This window comes from Schistocerca serialis, chromosome 2 (assembly GCF_023864345.2).
Source record: "Schistocerca serialis cubense isolate TAMUIC-IGC-003099 chromosome 2, iqSchSeri2.2, whole genome shotgun sequence".
Taxonomy (NCBI): Eukaryota; Metazoa; Arthropoda; class Insecta; order Orthoptera; family Acrididae; genus Schistocerca; species Schistocerca serialis.
This window is the reverse complement of record NC_064639.1, coordinates 966,665,245-966,683,015: the sequence shown is the minus strand read 5'-3', so window position 1 is coordinate 966,683,015 and position 17,771 is coordinate 966,665,245. Positions and strand designations below refer to the sequence as shown.

General features: G+C 47.6%; 1 protein-coding gene and 1 non-coding gene across 7 annotated transcripts in view; one reads left to right on the top strand and one right to left on the bottom strand.

Annotated features, from left to right (window-relative positions):
* LOC126458360 (glyoxylate reductase/hydroxypyruvate reductase) overlaps positions 1-17,771 on the top strand; it is a 92,477-nt gene that overhangs the window by 59,185 nt on the left and 15,521 nt on the right. The window lies entirely within an intron of this gene.
* Trnaa-cgc (transfer RNA alanine (anticodon CGC)) lies at positions 3,436-3,508 on the bottom strand. The gene has a single exon. It is a non-coding gene; the product is annotated as a tRNA-Ala (tRNA).

Below are 17,771 nucleotides of genomic sequence, written 5' to 3'. Positions count from 1 at the left end.
GTCTATAAGTAATTATTCAGACACTTGTGAGATCTCAGTTTATCCCGGTATATGCATTGTTCAAATGACTTAGGGGAATGCCACCGGGCGACACACTGTAAACATTAGTGTTTATATAGAGTTTCTTTGAAAACTGAGGCACGATATGCTCCTGTCAAAATATTGGCAGTTGGTCAACGACAACACCCAGCTGCATTCCCGTAAGTTATTGCACATGGAGACGCTCTTTGTCTGTCCTAGTTCTCTGCAATTAGCAACTGCTAAGTTGGATCTGTCTTCTTCTGATCGGAACCCATGAAACTGTGCTCCATAGCACAATACAGGAAGTGATGACACAGTAGGAGCTGCTGAGAAGCAGTCACTGAACTGAGAGGGTGCTTTGGAGTGTTGTCTGTTCTTCCTGTCAGCTGACAGATTTCCATCTGTGTCAGTGCTAGACAGAAGCAAAGTAGGCCCTGCTGACAGCACTGACTTTGATTGCTGGCAACACTATTGGCAGGAGAATATAGCTCTCTGGCAGACATGGTGTGGAAACATAAAATGGATCCGATTAACAAGCACCACCTGGAGGCTGCTGCTTGGAACTGAGAGGTGCCAGGTTAGTGGTTGTGCCTACGTGGGTGTGGTATCTCATGTTGTTGTTTACCCTGCAGATTGGTATATGAGACAAGATGGGAATTTGGGTCAGATAGAAAGCATGCTTGGATAGCTGAAGTGGTGGTAAAGGCAACTGCTCACGTAAAATGACAAATGGGAAATCCAGGTTTGAGTCCCAGTCAGGCACAAATTTTGACTTGTTACAATTTAATTCATTTCATTGCTCAGTTGTGGGCAATGTCAGAATTTATTTCCTTTTGTCGTGTAAAACTAGTATAGTTGTTGCATAAAAGCCTCTAACTAAATTGGGGGGGGGGGGGGGGGGGGGGCAGGAGGGGAGGACAGTTAAAAGACAATTATATAAAGCTTTCAGCTGCAGCCTTCGTCAACAAAAGAGAAACGCATACCATTCATACACACAAGTAAGCACACCTCCCGTGTACACGACTGTCAACTCTGGCAGCTCGGGCCAGAACGCAGCCGCCCCAAGCTGCCGGAATTGGCAGTCATGTGTGCTTGCTTGTGTGTGTGAAAGGTGTGTTTCTCTTTTGCTGACAAAGGCTGTGGCCAAAAGCTTCATGTAAGTGTCTTTTAGTTGTGACTGCCTGCAATTTAACATGTCTTCTGTACAGTAAGTAGCAATCTATCTTTTCCTACACTTTTGATATCTCTACCTGGCATTTCCGTTGTTTGATTTCAAACTTAACAGTTACGTAAATTTAGACAATATAGTCCGTGGAGAGCAGTGACCTGATGCTATACTTAAGTTAAAATGAGCAGTTGAGATCTCAATAATATTTGTTTATTAACTGGTTTCGGTTTATGTAACCTTCATCTTCAGAATTTTTGGCCCCCTGTGGCTGGTGCTGGTGGCTCCTCAGTTTTCTCGCACAACAAAGATTATACATTCTCACTATTGTGGTATCAAGAGAAAACTGAGGAGCTGCCAACACCAACTATAGGAGGCCAAAAATCCTGAAAATGGTTTTTACATAAGCCGAAACTGGTTAATAAACAAATATTATTGCAATCTTAACTGTTCATTTTAACTTAACCTTTACCATTCAATTCAAACTTTTAAGACAAATTGCACTAGCGATTTATAAATGTCTAAATTCATTGGAAACAAGTGGATTAACACATAAGAAGGAAGTGCTTGATGCTTGTAAGCCAGCTCCTTAATCAGCCAATCGAATTCCCTTCTGTGTCAAGGGCAGCCAAATGAGTGAGTGTCCTTCCTCACACTTACAATATGGCAATGGTACAAGGTGCAGTCTATAAAGGTGTTGTTTTTGATATATGTGATTGAATTTCAACCTGTGATAATAATGAGATTTATTTACAAATATGAAAAAGATTTATACAAATTCATCTAACTTTTACTGATATTTTGTAGGTGTTTTCCCATCTTTCAGTAATGTAAGATCTTGTTTACATGTTCAAAAAAAATTCTTTACATGACGTATTAAAATTCACCATAATTTGGAGCTCTGCATCAATTGGCTCTGTACTACATGTTTTTCTTGTCTCATTCCATTTGTTATTCATTAATGTGGAACACTTTTTCCACAAAAGCATTACATCCTGGTATACTGAACAAGTATCCCACCGTCTTATAAATACTTGGCACTCTGTTCTGGTACAGCTGAAAAGAAACTCAACCACATTGACACATCACTACTGTCCTTGTTCACACTGTCAAATAAAGTTAGTCTTGAATTCAGGGAATTAGATATGCAAGCTGTCAATACAAATGTTATCTCTCAGGTTAAGAATTTCCACCCAGTTTAGAAATCTTTAAATTCAATTTCATTCTCCAAAGAAAAACGTACTAAGCATGCATATTGATTATTAGCAGTAATACCATATCTTTTTTTTCCAGATACTGAAGTAAAATACAGTAAAAGGCATTGAAATCTGCCTTACAGCCATAAAAACCATCCTTCTGCCTCTGTGTAAGGTTATTAGTTAGAAGATGCATTTACTTAAAGGTCTCCAAGACACTCAAATCACAACCTTCTAATTTTCTGTTAACTGTATCCAACAAATTTCCCACATTGCTCACAGAATGGAGGCATATTGTCTTGCTCAAGATTTTCATTCAGAAAAACTGGCCTCAAAAAATTTGGCCATTCATCAGTACCTTTGAAGTAGCTCTTCATGCCATCCCAGTCCACAATAATTCTGTTTTATAGCTATAGTCAAAGAAAGCAATCTCGTGGGAACATGTCTCAGTATTTCTTTCCATTCCAGTTCCACTAACTGGAAAAAAGATTTCAGTTACTCTTTTCTTTTTTGAGAAACCATGAAATGATGATAAATTTTTAGATCTGTGCCTTCCACATATATATCTAATTTAAGAGTCCCATTCGTAACTGCATTGTAGTATGTGTGATTAGTGCAATGTGCTTTTATAATATTTTATTCTTATTGAGAAGTCACCGAAAAACTGATTTATCTATGGCAAAATTAATACCTGCATTATGGATTATTAGGGACTCCAGGGAAAGAAAAAACAGAGTATCAAACTTAGACGGGGGATAAATTCAGGATAAACAGAGTGGCAATGCTGTAGCGGTGATTCAATGGCTAGGAGTTTGGCCACGTAAATTTATGCCTGTTTCAACGACATGATTCACTGTTTTTATTTTTAATGTCTAAGTTGGTGGTGGTGGTGGTTAGTGTTTAACGTCCCGTCGACAATGAGGTCATTACAGACGGAGCGCAAGCTCGGGTTAGGGAAGGATTGGGAAGGAAATCGGCCGTGCCCTTTCAAAGAAACCATCCCGGCATTTGCCTGAAACGATTTAGGGAAATCACGGAAAACCTAAATCAGGATGGCTGGAGACGGGATTGAACCGTCGTCCTCCCGAATGCGAGTCCAGTGTGCTAACCACTGCACCACCTCGCTCGGTCAATGTCTAAGTTGGTACAGCCAACAGAGTACTTATATTTAGACTGGTCGGTATACACACATCCAGATGTTGTGAATTCGTTTCATTGCATCTTTCGATTTGAGAGTTATCCAGAATGTTAATCCTACATTGCTAAAATACAGTAGGCTATTCACTGCAAAATGGCAGCTGGGGCCATTCTGACCATGTTTATCACATCTGTGATTTCAGCGTGGACAGCAAGTCAAAACAACAAGTAAATATGAAAATTTTTGTGAAATTGGATAAATCCACCACAGAGGCACTTGACATGATTTTGCAAGTGTGCAGCTGTGTTGTAATGGGCCATGTGAAGTGCTTTGAATGGCATGTCTGCTTCGAGAACAGATCATCATCGCTGAAAGACGACTAGAGATCGGGATGGCCTTCCACAAGAAATTGCCTGAAAATGTCAAAACCATTTGGCAACTTTTACATGAAGATCATTGGAGAATGATCCACAACATTGTTGCCATTGTCGATGTGTTGTACGGATCAGTGCCGGTATTCCTTACTTGTGATTTCAACATGTGGCATGTTCTGCAATGTTTGCCCCCAGACTGCTGACCCAGGAGCAAAAGAAACACCGTACCAGTCGCCCAAGAACTGTTGGCGTATGACAGATGAGCTGTTTTTCATGGTGAAGATCATTACCAGTGAGAAAACGTGGGTGTATTGGTATAATCCTGGAAACAAAGCAGCAGACTTCACAATGAAAGAGCCCATTATCTACATGACCAAAAAATGTGAGGCAGGTCCGCAGTGTTACCAAGTGCATGCTCATCGTGCTTTTATACATTCATGGCATTGTGCATCACAAATTATTCTCAAAGAGTGAGTTCTACTGCCAGGTTTTAAGGCGTCAGGGAGGACATTTGGTGAAAATAATTGGCTCTGTGGCATGCAAAAAACTGGCTGCTCCATGTTGACAATGCACCTTGTCACTGCACTCTCTTCATACTTGAGTTTCTCACCAGAAATAAGTTTGTCGCAACTTTGGCACCCATCCTGCTTTCCAAATTTGGCTTCTGCAGACTTCACTCTCTTCCTGAAGCTGAAGATCCAATTCAAAGGTCACTGTTTAGCCAACAATGGAGAGACCCAGCGCAAATTCCAGAAGGTGCCTGACCCATTCCCAAAAGAAGACTTTGAGGACAGGTTTTAGCAGTAGCAGAAATGCTGTGAGTTATGTTGCTGTACAAGGTGACAGGTAAACAGAACTAAAAGGTGACAAGAAAACACAGCTGGCCTCAAAGTGTTTTGATACCCATTCATAACATGCAGATTGAAATAGCAAGAACTTTTTTTCCAAGAATGGAGAATTAGTTAACATTGAATATGGAAAATTTTTCTGACCCATATCCTTACAGGGAAATGGAGTGGATGATAAACAGTACAGGCAAGAAGAGAATGTAGCATTGCAAAAGAATGCTGAAGATTAAATGGCAGTAAATTATAGAGAGGTACTGCATTGAACTAGAGATAAAAGAGCTGCATGGTACAGTTTGATCGAAGAAGAGATAGATCAATAGGATAATTATTGGGACATCAAGGAATAGTTAATTTGGTAATAGAGGGAAGTGTAGGGGACAAAAACTGTAGAGGAAGTCCAAATCTCCTCTTTAGAGTGCAGGGTGAAGTGGATATAGGTTGCTGCAGTTGTGCAGGAAAAAAGGGGCTTGCACAGGGTAGACTAGTGCAGAGAGCTACATCAAATCAGCTTTCAAACAGAAGACCACGATGATGACACTTTTAATATTGGATGAGAAAGCACGAACTGAAAGGTGATATACAATGTGAAGAAAGGAATGTCAGTTAAACTCTCAACCTGAATAGTTGTGAATGGATTGTCCCTATTTGCTTAACTTTTTCTGCTCTGATAAATATTTAACCTCCTTCCAGAGATCCCTTCATATCGCAGCCAGACTTTTAATAATTCTATTTGTTTCTTAGTGAGCTCTTCTGTGATTGTTTTCAGTCTGAATAAAATAATTGAAAATCCGAGACAGAGTAACAACAATATGAAAATGGCAGATTGCCACTTACTACACAGAGTTGGCACTGAGCTACGGGCAAACATAAAGAAAAAAAGAGTGCTGATACTATCAACAATCAGCCTTCACCGGATATAGACAAAACAAAACACACATACATTTACACATTCGTAACTTTCATGTGGCCATTGTTATCTCCAGGAACTAAAAACCAACTGCAGTTGTTAGTTTTCTGTCTCTCTTTGTGTCTTTCAATAATTTAATGCCTCTGCTATCCAATGAAGTGTTACCTTCACTCCTCACATGATTTACATTCGTCCAGGACTTCACATTACTATATAATTCTACAACAATTTAATGCCAATTACACTCCTGGAAATTGAAATAAGAACACCGTGAATTCATTGTCCCAGGAAGGGGAAACTTTATTGACACATTCCTGGGGTCAGATACATCACATGATCACACTGACAGAACCACAGGCACATAGACACAGGCAACAGAGCATGCACAATGTCGGCACTAGTGCAGTGTATATCCACCTTCCGCAGCAATGCAGGCTGCTATTCTCCCATGGAGACGATCGTAGAGATGCTGGATGTAGTCCTGTGGAACGGCTTGCCATGCCATTTCCACCTGGCGCCTCAGTTGGACCAGCGTTCGTGCTGGACGTGCAGACCGCGTGAGACGACGCTTCATCCAGTCCCAAACATGCTCAATGGGGGACAGATCCGGAGATCTTGCTGGCCAGGGTAGTTGACTTACACCTTCTAGAGCACGATGGGTGGCACGGGATACATGCGGACGTGCATTGTCCTGTTGGAACAGCAAGTTCCCTTGCCGGTCTAGGAATGGTAGAACGATGGGTTCGATGACGGTTTGGATGTACCGTGCACTATTCAGTGTTCCCTCGACGATCACCAGTGGTGTACGGCCAGTGTAGGAGATCACTCCCCACACCATGATGCCGGGTGTTGGCCCTGTGTGCCTCAGTCGTATGCAGTCCTGATTGTGGCGCTCACCTGCACGGCGCCAAACACGCATACGATCATCATTGGCACCAAGGCAGAAGCGACTCTCATCGCTGAAGACGACACGTCTTCATTCGTCCCTCCATTCACGCCTGTCGCGACACCACTGGAGGCGGGCTGCACGATGTTGGGGCGTGAGCGGAAGACGGCCTAACGGTGTGCGGGACCGTAGCCCAGCTTCATGGAGACTGTTGCGAATGGTCCTCGCCGATACCCCAGGAGCAACAGTGTCCCTAATTTGCTGGGAAGTGGCGGTGCGGTCCCCTACGGCACTGCATAGGATCCTACGGTCTTGGCGTGCATCCGTGCGTCGCTGCGGTCCGGTCCCAGGTCGACGGGCACGTGCACCTTCCGCCGACCACTGGCGACAACATCGATGTACTGTGGAGACCTCACGCCCCACGTGTTGAGCAATTCGGCGGTACGTCCACCCGGCCTCCCGCATGCCCACTATACGCCCTCGCTCAAAGTCCGTCAACTGCACATACGGTTCACGTCCACGCTGTCGCGGCATGCTACCAGTGTTAAAGACTGCGACGGAGCTCCGTATGCCACGGCAAACTGGTTGACACTGACGGCGGCAGTGCACAAATGCTGCGCAGCTAGCGCCATTCGACGGCCAATACCGCGGTTCCTGGTGTGCCCGCTGTGCCGTGCGTGTGATCATTGCTTGTACAGCCCTCTCGCAGTGTCCGGAGCAAGTATGGTGGGTCTGACACACCGGTGTCAATGTGTTCTTTTTTCCATTTCCAGGAGTGTATATAGGGATATAATTATGTGTATCTATCTGACAGCCATTCTTGAAAATGAGCATGTGCTTACCATTTTCCAATTGCTAGGTATCCTTTTTTGCTCTAGCAAGTTCCAGTAAACTGCTGCTAGCAGGTGAGCAAGTTATTTTTTCAAAATCTCTGTAGAACCTCAGTGGTACCTCATCTGGTCTATTTGGCTTTCCACTGTTTAACAGTATTATTTGATTTTAAATCTGGAGTCACTTACCTAAATATTTACTGTTTTGGCATTTGTGCAGTAATTAAAACAAAGAACCATATTATGGTCTTCTGTGGGGAAGCAATCTCAGAAAACTGAATTCAGCATTTGGGTCATGTCTCTGTTAACTTCAGTTTCCTAGCCAGATAATTTTGATACACTTACTGACTTAACATAAAACCAAACTTAGTATTATTTGTCAGATTGGTTGTCAAAATTTTATATTTTAATTCATTGCATGAATGCTTCTCATATAGCACTCCTTATGTTAATTTTGGCTTCATTCAGCATAATGGTCAACTAGGCTTTGAGCCCCCCTGCGGGTCCGGGGTAAGAATAGGCCCGAGGTATTCCTGCCTGTCGCAAGAGGTGACTAAAAGGAGTTTCAACCGTTTTGGCCTTCCATGTGATGGTCCCCCTTGGGGTTTGACCTCCATTTTTCAAAATTCTACAGAAGTAAGAGCCTTTTGAGGAAGGACACCTTATGTGGTGTCTCACTGGTCCTCAGTGCACTAAGACCTTGGCACTCAGCATTGTAACGGCGTTGTAACCACACCCACTATTCCTCAGATTGGGCCTAAATGCCTGATGGGTTGCACAAGTTACGCCCATAGTGCATCCCCATCTGCACCTACGATCATGATGGACTTTCCATGGCACCCAAAATACAGCACGGTAGCCAGCCCATTGTGGTGGGGTTGTCATGTACCCTCTAGGTTGTAGCCCCCTGACAACACAGGGATCCCCGGGAGTCCGCTTCCGTCAACTGCTCCATTCTCTTTCCTTCCGCTTTCCTAAAACCCTCTTGACAACTTGGGGTACAGCACCGCCTTGGCTCCGTCCCCGGATCTACTTGCTCCGTGACCTATGTCAATTTCCCAAGGATGGTACCCCTACACTAGTTTACTGTCGGGCATTTGCTGCTCTATGTGCACAAATGACGGACGCCACATTTATTTACACCGATGGCTCGAAAACATCGTTAGGTGTAGGGAGTGCCTATATTGTTGGCGACACCCCAAATCACTTTCGGCTTCCCGACCAGTGTTCGGTTTATACTGCAGAGCTTTACGCTGTTCTCCAGGCTGTCCACTACATCCGCCGCCATCAGCGGATACAGTACGTAATCTGCTCAGATTCTCTCAGCTCTCTCCTCAGTCTCCAAGCTCTTTACCCTGTGCACCCTCTGGTCCACCGGTTTCAGGACTGTCTGCGCTTGCTCCACCTGGGGGGGCGTCTCTGTGGCGTTCCACTGGCTCCCGGGACACGCTGGTATCTGTGGAAATGAGGCGGCCGATATAGCGGCCAAGGCTGCAGTCTCTCTTCCTCGGCCAGCTCTTCAGTCGCTTCCCTTCACCGATCTACGGAGCGGTTTATGTCACCAAGTTGCTCATTTATGGCATGCGCATTGGTCAACACTTCCCCATAATAAATTGCGGGAAGTGAAAGCCCTTCCTTGCGCTTGGACCTCTTCCTCCCGAATGCGTCGTCGGGAGGAGGTAATTTTAGCTAGACTCCGGATAGGGCACTGTCTTTTTAGCCATCGACATCTTTTAAGCGGCGATCCTCCCCCACTCTGTCCCCACTGCTCTCAGCTGTGGACGGTCAGACACCTTTTAATTGAATGCCCCTATTTTAATCCGTTACGCTCCCGTCTACAGCTATCGCCTGATCTATCGTCGATTTTAGCAGATGACACGCGCTCAGCCGACCGCGTTCTCCAGTTTATTAGTGACAGTGAAATGACGTCAGTCATTTGAAGCTTTTTTTGGGGACAACCAACCCCTTTCTGTAGTGGATTTTTAAGCATTCCTTCTGCTTTTAGTTTCTCAAATTTTATGACTTTGTTCCCATTGCTGCTGGTTTTAAATTTCGGTTTTTTCCTGTTTCCTAAGTCACGGGCTGGGCGCCCAAAAAAAAAAAAAAAAAACAGGGATCGTACTGCCAATACCTGAGCTGCACCCTCCCCACGTCGGCCAAGGAGTAGATGCCCGTCCCCTTGGGGCATCAGGACTCCCGGCAACGGTCATCGTGCCAGGTGGCCCTTGCTGAGGCTGGGTGGCGCCCATGGGGAGAGCCGCTGGTAGGAGTGGGTGGTATCGGGGCGGACGTCAACATGGATCGGGTCGCTCTGCGGCCGAGTCTTTAAAAAAGAAAGGTACTGTCTCTGGTTCTGGTTCTCCTGCCCTTTCCCCCTTGGCCACTCCCTGGGAGGAAGGACGGGACCGCCGGCTTGGGGCGAAGTACTTCCCCCACTATTTAGTCTGTTCTCGGACCGATGGGGGGACGTTCGCCACCTCCAAGCCCATGTTCTTTGTCCAGCACATCGAGGACATCTTCGGGGAAATCGAGGCTCTCAGTAAAATGCGTTCGGGGTCCGTTCTTATGAAGACCACCTCCGCCACTCAGTCGGCGGCGCTCCAGGCGTGCGACCGACTAGGGGACATCCCAGTGTCCATTGTCCTGCATCTGGCACTGAATAGGATGCAGGGGGTTATTTTTCATCGGGACCTCCTGCTGCAATCTGATGAGGAGCTCAGGGCCAACCTGGAGCGCTGAGGCGTGCATTTTGTCCGGCGAGTCCAGCGTGGCCTTTATCCTCGCCTTCGAGGGGGACGTTCTCCCGGAGAAGGTAAAGGTGATGTGCTACCGGTGCGACGTGCGACCTTCCGTCCCGCCTCCTATGCGCTGCTTTTGATGTTTGCGCTTTGGGCACATGTCATCACGGTGTGAGGCTGAGCTCCTTTGTGGTGATTGTGGACGTCCTCTTCATGAGGAACATACATGCACCCCACCACCTCGGTGCGTCAATTGTCCTGGCATCCACTCGCCTAGATCTTTAGACTGCCCTGTGTATCAGATGGAGAAGAAGATTCAAGAATTAAAAACTTTGGATCGCCTCTCTTATTCTGAGGCCAGGAAGAAGTATGACTGCCTCCATCCCGTGACGTTGACAACTTCATTTGCCTCAGTCGTATGTCCACTCCCTCCACAGTATCCTCACCCCTATCCTGTCCCCCCTCCACCTCCTCACCCCAGCCGGGGTCTATGCCTCCACCTCCCAAATCCCTCCCTTCCAAATCCTCCTCTCTAACGGCCCCTGCCCCCTCTGCCCCAGGGGTCACCCTTCCTCCTCCTCCCCCCCCCCCTCCCCCTCCCCCTCCGCTGCCTGAGAAGCGATCCTCTTCTCAGGCGTCCATCGGGGAAATGTTCCGGACCCCGGCTTCCAAGGTCCAGCGTTCCAAAACGGACCCCGCACGTGAGGACCTTCTTCGGGCCCAGCCCACCATCCCCGTGCCTCATCGGACTTCCCAGAAGGCCTCCAAGAAGTAGTCCTTATCCCCCTCTCCACCCCGGCGCGTTTCGTCTGACACTCCATCCATGAGTCGCTGCTCCCGGCCGTCCTCAGTTTCACCGGGACGCTCTGCCAGGCGCTCAGCTGGCCTCTCATCGGCGAATGATGCTGCCCCTCCTACGCAACCCGGGAAAGCGGCCACAGCTGGCGACAACTCGATGGAACAGGATCCGCCTCCCGCCGGTTGTAGCGTTGTTCCCTCGAAACCTGGCCCTCCGTGGCCGTCGAGGTGACCAGCTCTTCACCCGTTTCGTTCCCCCTTTTTTCTGACTAGCGATGGCTTTGTTACATTGGAACATAAGAGGTTTTCGATCTAATCGGGAGGAATTACAACTGCTGCTCCGCCTGCACTGTCCGCTCGTCCTTGGTCTCCAGGAAACCAAGTTGCGCCCAACTGACCGTATTGCTTTTCCCCACTATACTTCGGAGCGGTCTGACCTCACCCCTGTGGACGGTATTCCAGCTCATTGTGGGGTCATGTTGCTCGTTCGGGACGATGTCTATTACCATCCCATCCCATTGACCACCCCACTCCAAGCAATAGCTGTCCGTATTACTCTTTCTGCCTTTACTTTTTCCGTTCGTACCGTCTACACTCCATCGTCATCCGCAGTTAGTCGGGCTGACATGATGCACCTGATTGTTCAGCTTCCTCTGCCGTTTTTATTGTTTGGCGACTTCAATGCCCATCATCCCCTTTGGGGCTCTCCTGCATCCTGTCAGAGAGGCTCACTCTTGGCGGATGTCTTCAACCATCTCAATCTTGTCTGCCTCAATACTGGCGCCCCGACTTTCCTCTCGGACTCTACTCATACCTACTCCCACTTGGACACCTCGATCTGTTCTACCACTTTTGCCCGTCGGTTCGAGTGGTATGTCCTTTCTGACACCTATTCGAGCGACCACTTCCCCTGTGTCGTTCGTCTCCTGCACCACACCCCATCCCCACGTCCCTCGAGCTGGAACATACCGAAAGCTGACTGGGGACTTTACTTCTCCCTGGCGACCTTTCCAGACCACGATTTTCTCAGTTGTGACAGTCAGGTCGAATACCTCACGGCTGTTATCATCCATGCTGCCGAACGTTCCATTCCTCGTACTACCTCTTCTTCACATCGCGTTTCCGTCCCCTGGTGGAATGAGGCTTGTAGAGACGCTATCCGTGCTCGACGACGTGCTTTACGCACCTTTCGCCGCCATCCTATGTTGGCGAATTTTATTGGATACAAACGACTCCGAGCGCAATGCCGTAGAGTCATCAAAGACAGCAAAAAAGCTTGTTGGGCGTCTTTCACCAGCTCCTTTAACAGTTTTACTCCCTCTTCTGTCGTCTGGGGTGGCCTGTGCCAGCTGTCGGGCATTAAGGCCCACTCCTCGGTACCTGGCCTGACTTCAGGTAATGAGGTCATTGTTGATCCTGTGGATGTCTCCAACGCCTTCGGCCGCTTTTTCGCGGTGGTTTCAAGCTCCGCCAATTACCACCCTGCCCTCCTTCCCAGGAAAGAGGCAGAAGAGGCTCGGCGACCTTCCTTCCACTCGCTGAATCTGGAAAATTATAATGCCCCCTTTACTTTGCGGGAACTCGAACGTGCACTTGCACTGTCCCGGTCCTCTGCTCCTGGGCCAAATGCCATTCACGTTAAGATGCTGGCCCACCTTTCTCCAGCAGGCAAAACCTTCCTTCTTCGTACCTGCAATCGCGTCTGGACTGAAGGTAAAGTCCCCATGCGTTGGCGTGACGCCGTCGTTGTTCCTATACCCAAACCCGGGAAGGATAGACACCTTCCTTCTAGTTTCCGCCCCATTTCTCTTACAAGCTGTGTCTGTAAGGTGATGGAGCGCATGGTTAACGCTCGGTTAGTTTGGATTCTTGAATCTCGACGGCTACTTACCAATGTTCAATGCGGCTTTCGTCGTCGCCGCTCCGCTGTTGACCACCTTGTGACCTTGTCGACATTCATCATGAACAACTTTTTGTGAAAGCGCCAAACGGTAGCCGTGTTCTTCGATTTGGAGAAGGCTTATGATACCTGTTGGAGAGGAGGTATCCTCCGCACTATGCACAGGTGGGGTCTACGTGTTCGCCTGCCCCTTTTTATTGATTCCTTTTTAACAGATAGAAAGTTTAGGGTACGTGTGGGTTCCGTATTGTCAGACGTCTTCCTCCAGGAGAACGGAGTGCCTCAGGGCTCCGTCTTGAGTGTAGCTCTTTTTGCCATAGCGATCAATCCAATTATGGATTGCGTTCCACCTAATGTCTCAGGCTCTCTTTTTGTCGATGACTTCGCGATCTACTGCAGTGCCCAGAGAACATGCCTCCTGGAGCGCTGCCTTCAGCGTTGTCTAGACAGCCTATACTCATGGAGTGTGGCAAATGGCTTCCGGTTCTCTGAAGAGAAGATAGTTTGCATCAACTTTTGGCGATATAAAGCATTCCTTCCACCATCCTTACATCTCGGTCCCGTTGTTCTCCCATTCGTAGACACAACTAAGTTTCTAGGGCTCACACTGGACAGGAAACTTTGTTGGTCTCCGCACGTCTCTTATTTGGCTGCCCGTTGTACACGTTCCCTTAATGTCCTCAGAATTCTTAGTGGTTCATCTTGGGGAGCGGATCGCACTGTCCTGCTTCACTTGTATCGGTCCATAGTCCGATCAAAGCTGGATTATGGGAGCCTCGTCTGCTCGGCCGTCCCTCTTACGCCGTCTCAACTCCATCCACCATTGGGGGTTACGTCTTGCGACCGGAGCATTCTACAGTAGTCCTGTCGAGAGTCTTTATGCTGAAGCTGCCGGATTACCGTTGACCTACCGGCATGACGTACTGCTTTGTCGGTATGCCTGCCGGCTGTTGTCAATGCCTGACCACCCCTCTTATCAGTCCTTCTTCGCCGATTCTCTCGACCGTCAGTATGGGTTGTATGTGTCTGCCCTGCTGCCCCCTGGAGTCCGCTTTCGTCGCCTGCTTCGACAATTGGATTTTGCCCTCCCTACCACCTTCAGAGAGGGTGAGAGCCCAACACCACCGTGGCTCCAGGCTCCGGTTCATATTTGTCTCGACCACAGCTCGCTCCCGAAGGAGTGTACTCCGGCTGCAGTGTATTGCTCACGGTTTGTCGAACTTCGTGCGCGACTTGCCAGTCACACCTTTATTTACACTGATGGCTCCAAAACTGACGATGGTGTCGGCTGTGACTTTGTCGTCGGGGCCGGCGCCTTTAAATACTGGCTCCTCGACCAGTGTTCCAGCTTTATGGCCGAGCTTTTTGCTCTCCATCAGGCCGTTTAGTATGTCCGCCGCCACCGCCATTCATCGTATGTACTCTGCTCTGATTCACTCAGTGCTCTTCAGAGCCTTGGAGCTCCATATCCGGTCCATCCCTTGGTGCAACAGATCCAGCAGTCCCTCCATTCTTCTGCTGCTGATGGCTCTCCTGTCAGCTTTCTGTGGGTTCCCGGCCATGTAGGAGTGCCTGGGAATGAGGCTGCTGATGCTGCAGCCAAGGCTGCAGTCCTCCTGCCTCGGCCAGCCTCCCATTGTGTCCCGTCATCTGACATTAGTGGGGTTGTTTGTAAGAGGCTTGTGTCTTTGTGGTGGAATGCTTGGTCATCACTTCAAGGAAACAAGCTCCGGGCAGTAAAACCGTTCGCAACTGCTTGGACAACCTCCTCCCGACCATCTTGGCGAGAAGAGGTCCTTCTGACCATGTTGCGGATTGGGCATTGCCGGTTTAGCCACCGCTACCTGCTCTCCGGTGACCCAGCCCCGCAGTGCCCTTGTGGTCATGCATTAACAGTACGCCATGTTTTATTGTCGTGTCCCCGTTTTAGTCAATCTCGTGTTGTCCTGTCTCTGCCATCTACTTTACAGGATATTTTAGCTGATGACGCTCGAGCAGCTGCTCGTGTTCTTCATTTCATTACTTTGACTGGCTTGTCCAAAGACATCTAACTCCTTCACTTATTTTATCTGCATCTTTGTAAGAACTTTCTGTGGTCCCCCCCCCCCCCCCTCCCCTTGAGTTTTACTAGATTCTATGTGCTCTAACAATTGTGATTGGGCGCTAATGACCTCAGTAGTTGAGCGCCCTTAAACCCCCCCCCCCCCCCCCCCCCCGAAAAAAAAAAAAAAAAAAAAAAACACTAGGCTTTCGAACTGCGGTGGGTCTTTTCCATACCTCACGATCTTGCTTGGCACATACTTGTCCAAGGCACATTGTCTAAAGCTTTTGCATTTTGTCCATTTGTGTTTAACATATTTGTCCTTTGAGTTGAGTATTGTTAACTATTCGGGTACTCTGCAATTTATATCCTGTCACTCTTGCTAAACAAAACTACTTTCCTACTTTTTGTGACACTTCTTGAAACACCCGTGATCACTGATATCACAGTTTTATGATCACCTCTGGCCTCATCTGTATTAGTTGCTTCAAAACATTTGTGTCCATTAGTTCATAGGAGGTTTAAGGTGATGATTTCATGTAAGAGTTCTCCAACTATCTGCTCGAAGTAATTTTCGGAAAATACATTCAAGCAATCTCGTACAAATCCCTGTCTCTGCCACCAATTTTGATCACGGGGCTCTCCCATTCTATGACTGACAAGCTCAAGTCTCCCCCCTGTTGCAATAGCATGATCAGGAAACTTGCTCACAATATTCTAAAAATTTACTTTGCGACTTCATGGTGTCCACTCAGAGTGGCTCTCACACAGCATTTAGCAAGTTATCTCAAAGGCAGACACTTGTGCATTCACATTATGGTACCTAGTTATCTCATTGTAATTTGATACTCCTTCCAGAAGTCAAAAGAACTACCATTATGTATTATGACTCTCCATTAGAACCTATATAGCGTAGATGCAGTCGCAAATAGGCACAACAAAAAGCCTATCAGAAAGTGAGCTTTTGGACAACAAGGCCTTCATTGAAAATAGAGAAAACACACACACACACACACACTTAAGCATACGCAACTCCCACACACGTGACCACAGTCAGTCTGCTGAGGTAAGACTGTGAGTAGCAGCACATGATGGAAGAGGCAACTGAGTGGTGGAGGTAAGGAGGAGGCTGGGGCAGGGAGGGGGAGGGATGGCAGAGTAGGGTTGGGGGACGGTAAAGTGTTGCTTGTGGGAGCATACATTGACGAGCTGGAGAAAGGGTAGGGCAGCTATGTGCAGTTCAGCAGTTAAAACGGTGGGAGAATTGGGGGAGGGGTAATGAAACAGAAGATAAGTAAGAAGGACTTGAGGTGTGTTGCTGGAATAGAGTGCTGAAATGAGAAGAGGGAAGGGGCTAGATGGGTAAGGACAATGACTAACGAAGGTTGAGGCCAGGAGGGTTGCAGGAGTGTAGGATACATTGCTGGGAGAGGTCCCACGTGCACAATTACAAAAGCTTGTGTTGGTGGGAAAGATCCAGATGGCATAGGCTGTGAAGCAGTCATTGAAATGAAGTATGCTTTGTTGCATGGATTGCTCTGCAATGTGGTGGTCCAGCTGTTTCTTGGCTACAGTTTGTTGGTGGCCATTCATGTGGACAGACAGCTTGTGATTTGTCGTGTCCATGTAGGATGCTGCACAGTGGCTACAGTTTAGCTAGTATATTACATGACTGCCTTTGATTTGATAGGTGATGCTTGTGACCAGACTGGAGTAGCTGGTGGTGGGAGAATGTATGAGACAGTTCCTGCATCTAGGTCTATTACAGGGATACAAGCCATGGGGCAAAGGGTTGGGAGCAGGGGTTGTGTGGGAATTGACAAGAATATTGTATAGGTTCAGTGGGTGGCAGAATACCACTGTGTTAGGGGTGGGAAGGATAGTGGGTAGGACCTTCCTCATTTCAGGGCACAATGAGAGATAGTCAGAACCCTGGCAGAGAATGTGATTCAGTTGCTTCAGTACTGGGTGGTGCTAAGTCATGAGGGGAATGCTAACCTTTGGCCAGACAGTGGGATTTTGGGAATGGAGAGATAAGGTACAGAAGATCTATTTTGGTACATGGTTTCTCGAGGGTAATTACAGTCTGTGAAAGCCTCTGTGAAACCTTTGGTATATTTCGATAGGGACCACTTATCACTACAGATGTGACAGCCACAGGTGGCTAGGTTGTGTGGCAGGGACTTCTCGGTATGGAATAGATGGCAGCCCTCAAAGTGGAGGTATTAGTGGTGATTGGTAGGTTTGATATGGGCAGGGGTACTAATGTAGCCTTCTTTGAAGGGGAGGCCAACCTAAAGGAAGGTGGCCTGGTGGGTTGAATAGGACCTGGTGTAGCAGATGGGGGAGAGGGTATTGAGGTTCTGGTGGAATGTGGATAGGGTGTCCTCACCCTCAACCCAGATCACAAAGATGGCATCAATGAATTGAACCAGGTGAGGGGTTTGGGATTCTGTGTATTTAGGAAGTATTCCTGTACATTGCCCATGAGTAGGTTTGGCATAGGGTGGTGACAAGTGGGTGCCAATAGCTGTGCCCTGGATTTGTTTGTAGGTAATGCCTTCAAAGGAGAGGTAACTGTGGGTGAGGATATAGTTGGTCATGGCAACTAGGAAGGACGTTATTGGTTTGGAATCCGTCAGGCATTGGGAAATGTATTGTTCAATAGCGGTAAGGCCATGGGCTTTAGGGACCTTAGCGTAAAGGGAGATGGCATCAGTAGTGATGAGCAGGGCACCACGTGATACAGAAACAGGAACTATGGAGAGATAGTAGAGGAAATCGTTGGTATCTTTTCTACAGGAGGGTAGGTTGCATGTAATGGCTGAAGGTGTTGGTCTCTGAGAGCAGAGATTGTCAGTGGGAGCACAGTAACCGGCCACAATGGGGCATCCTAGGTCGTTGGGTTTATATACTCCAGGAAGCATAT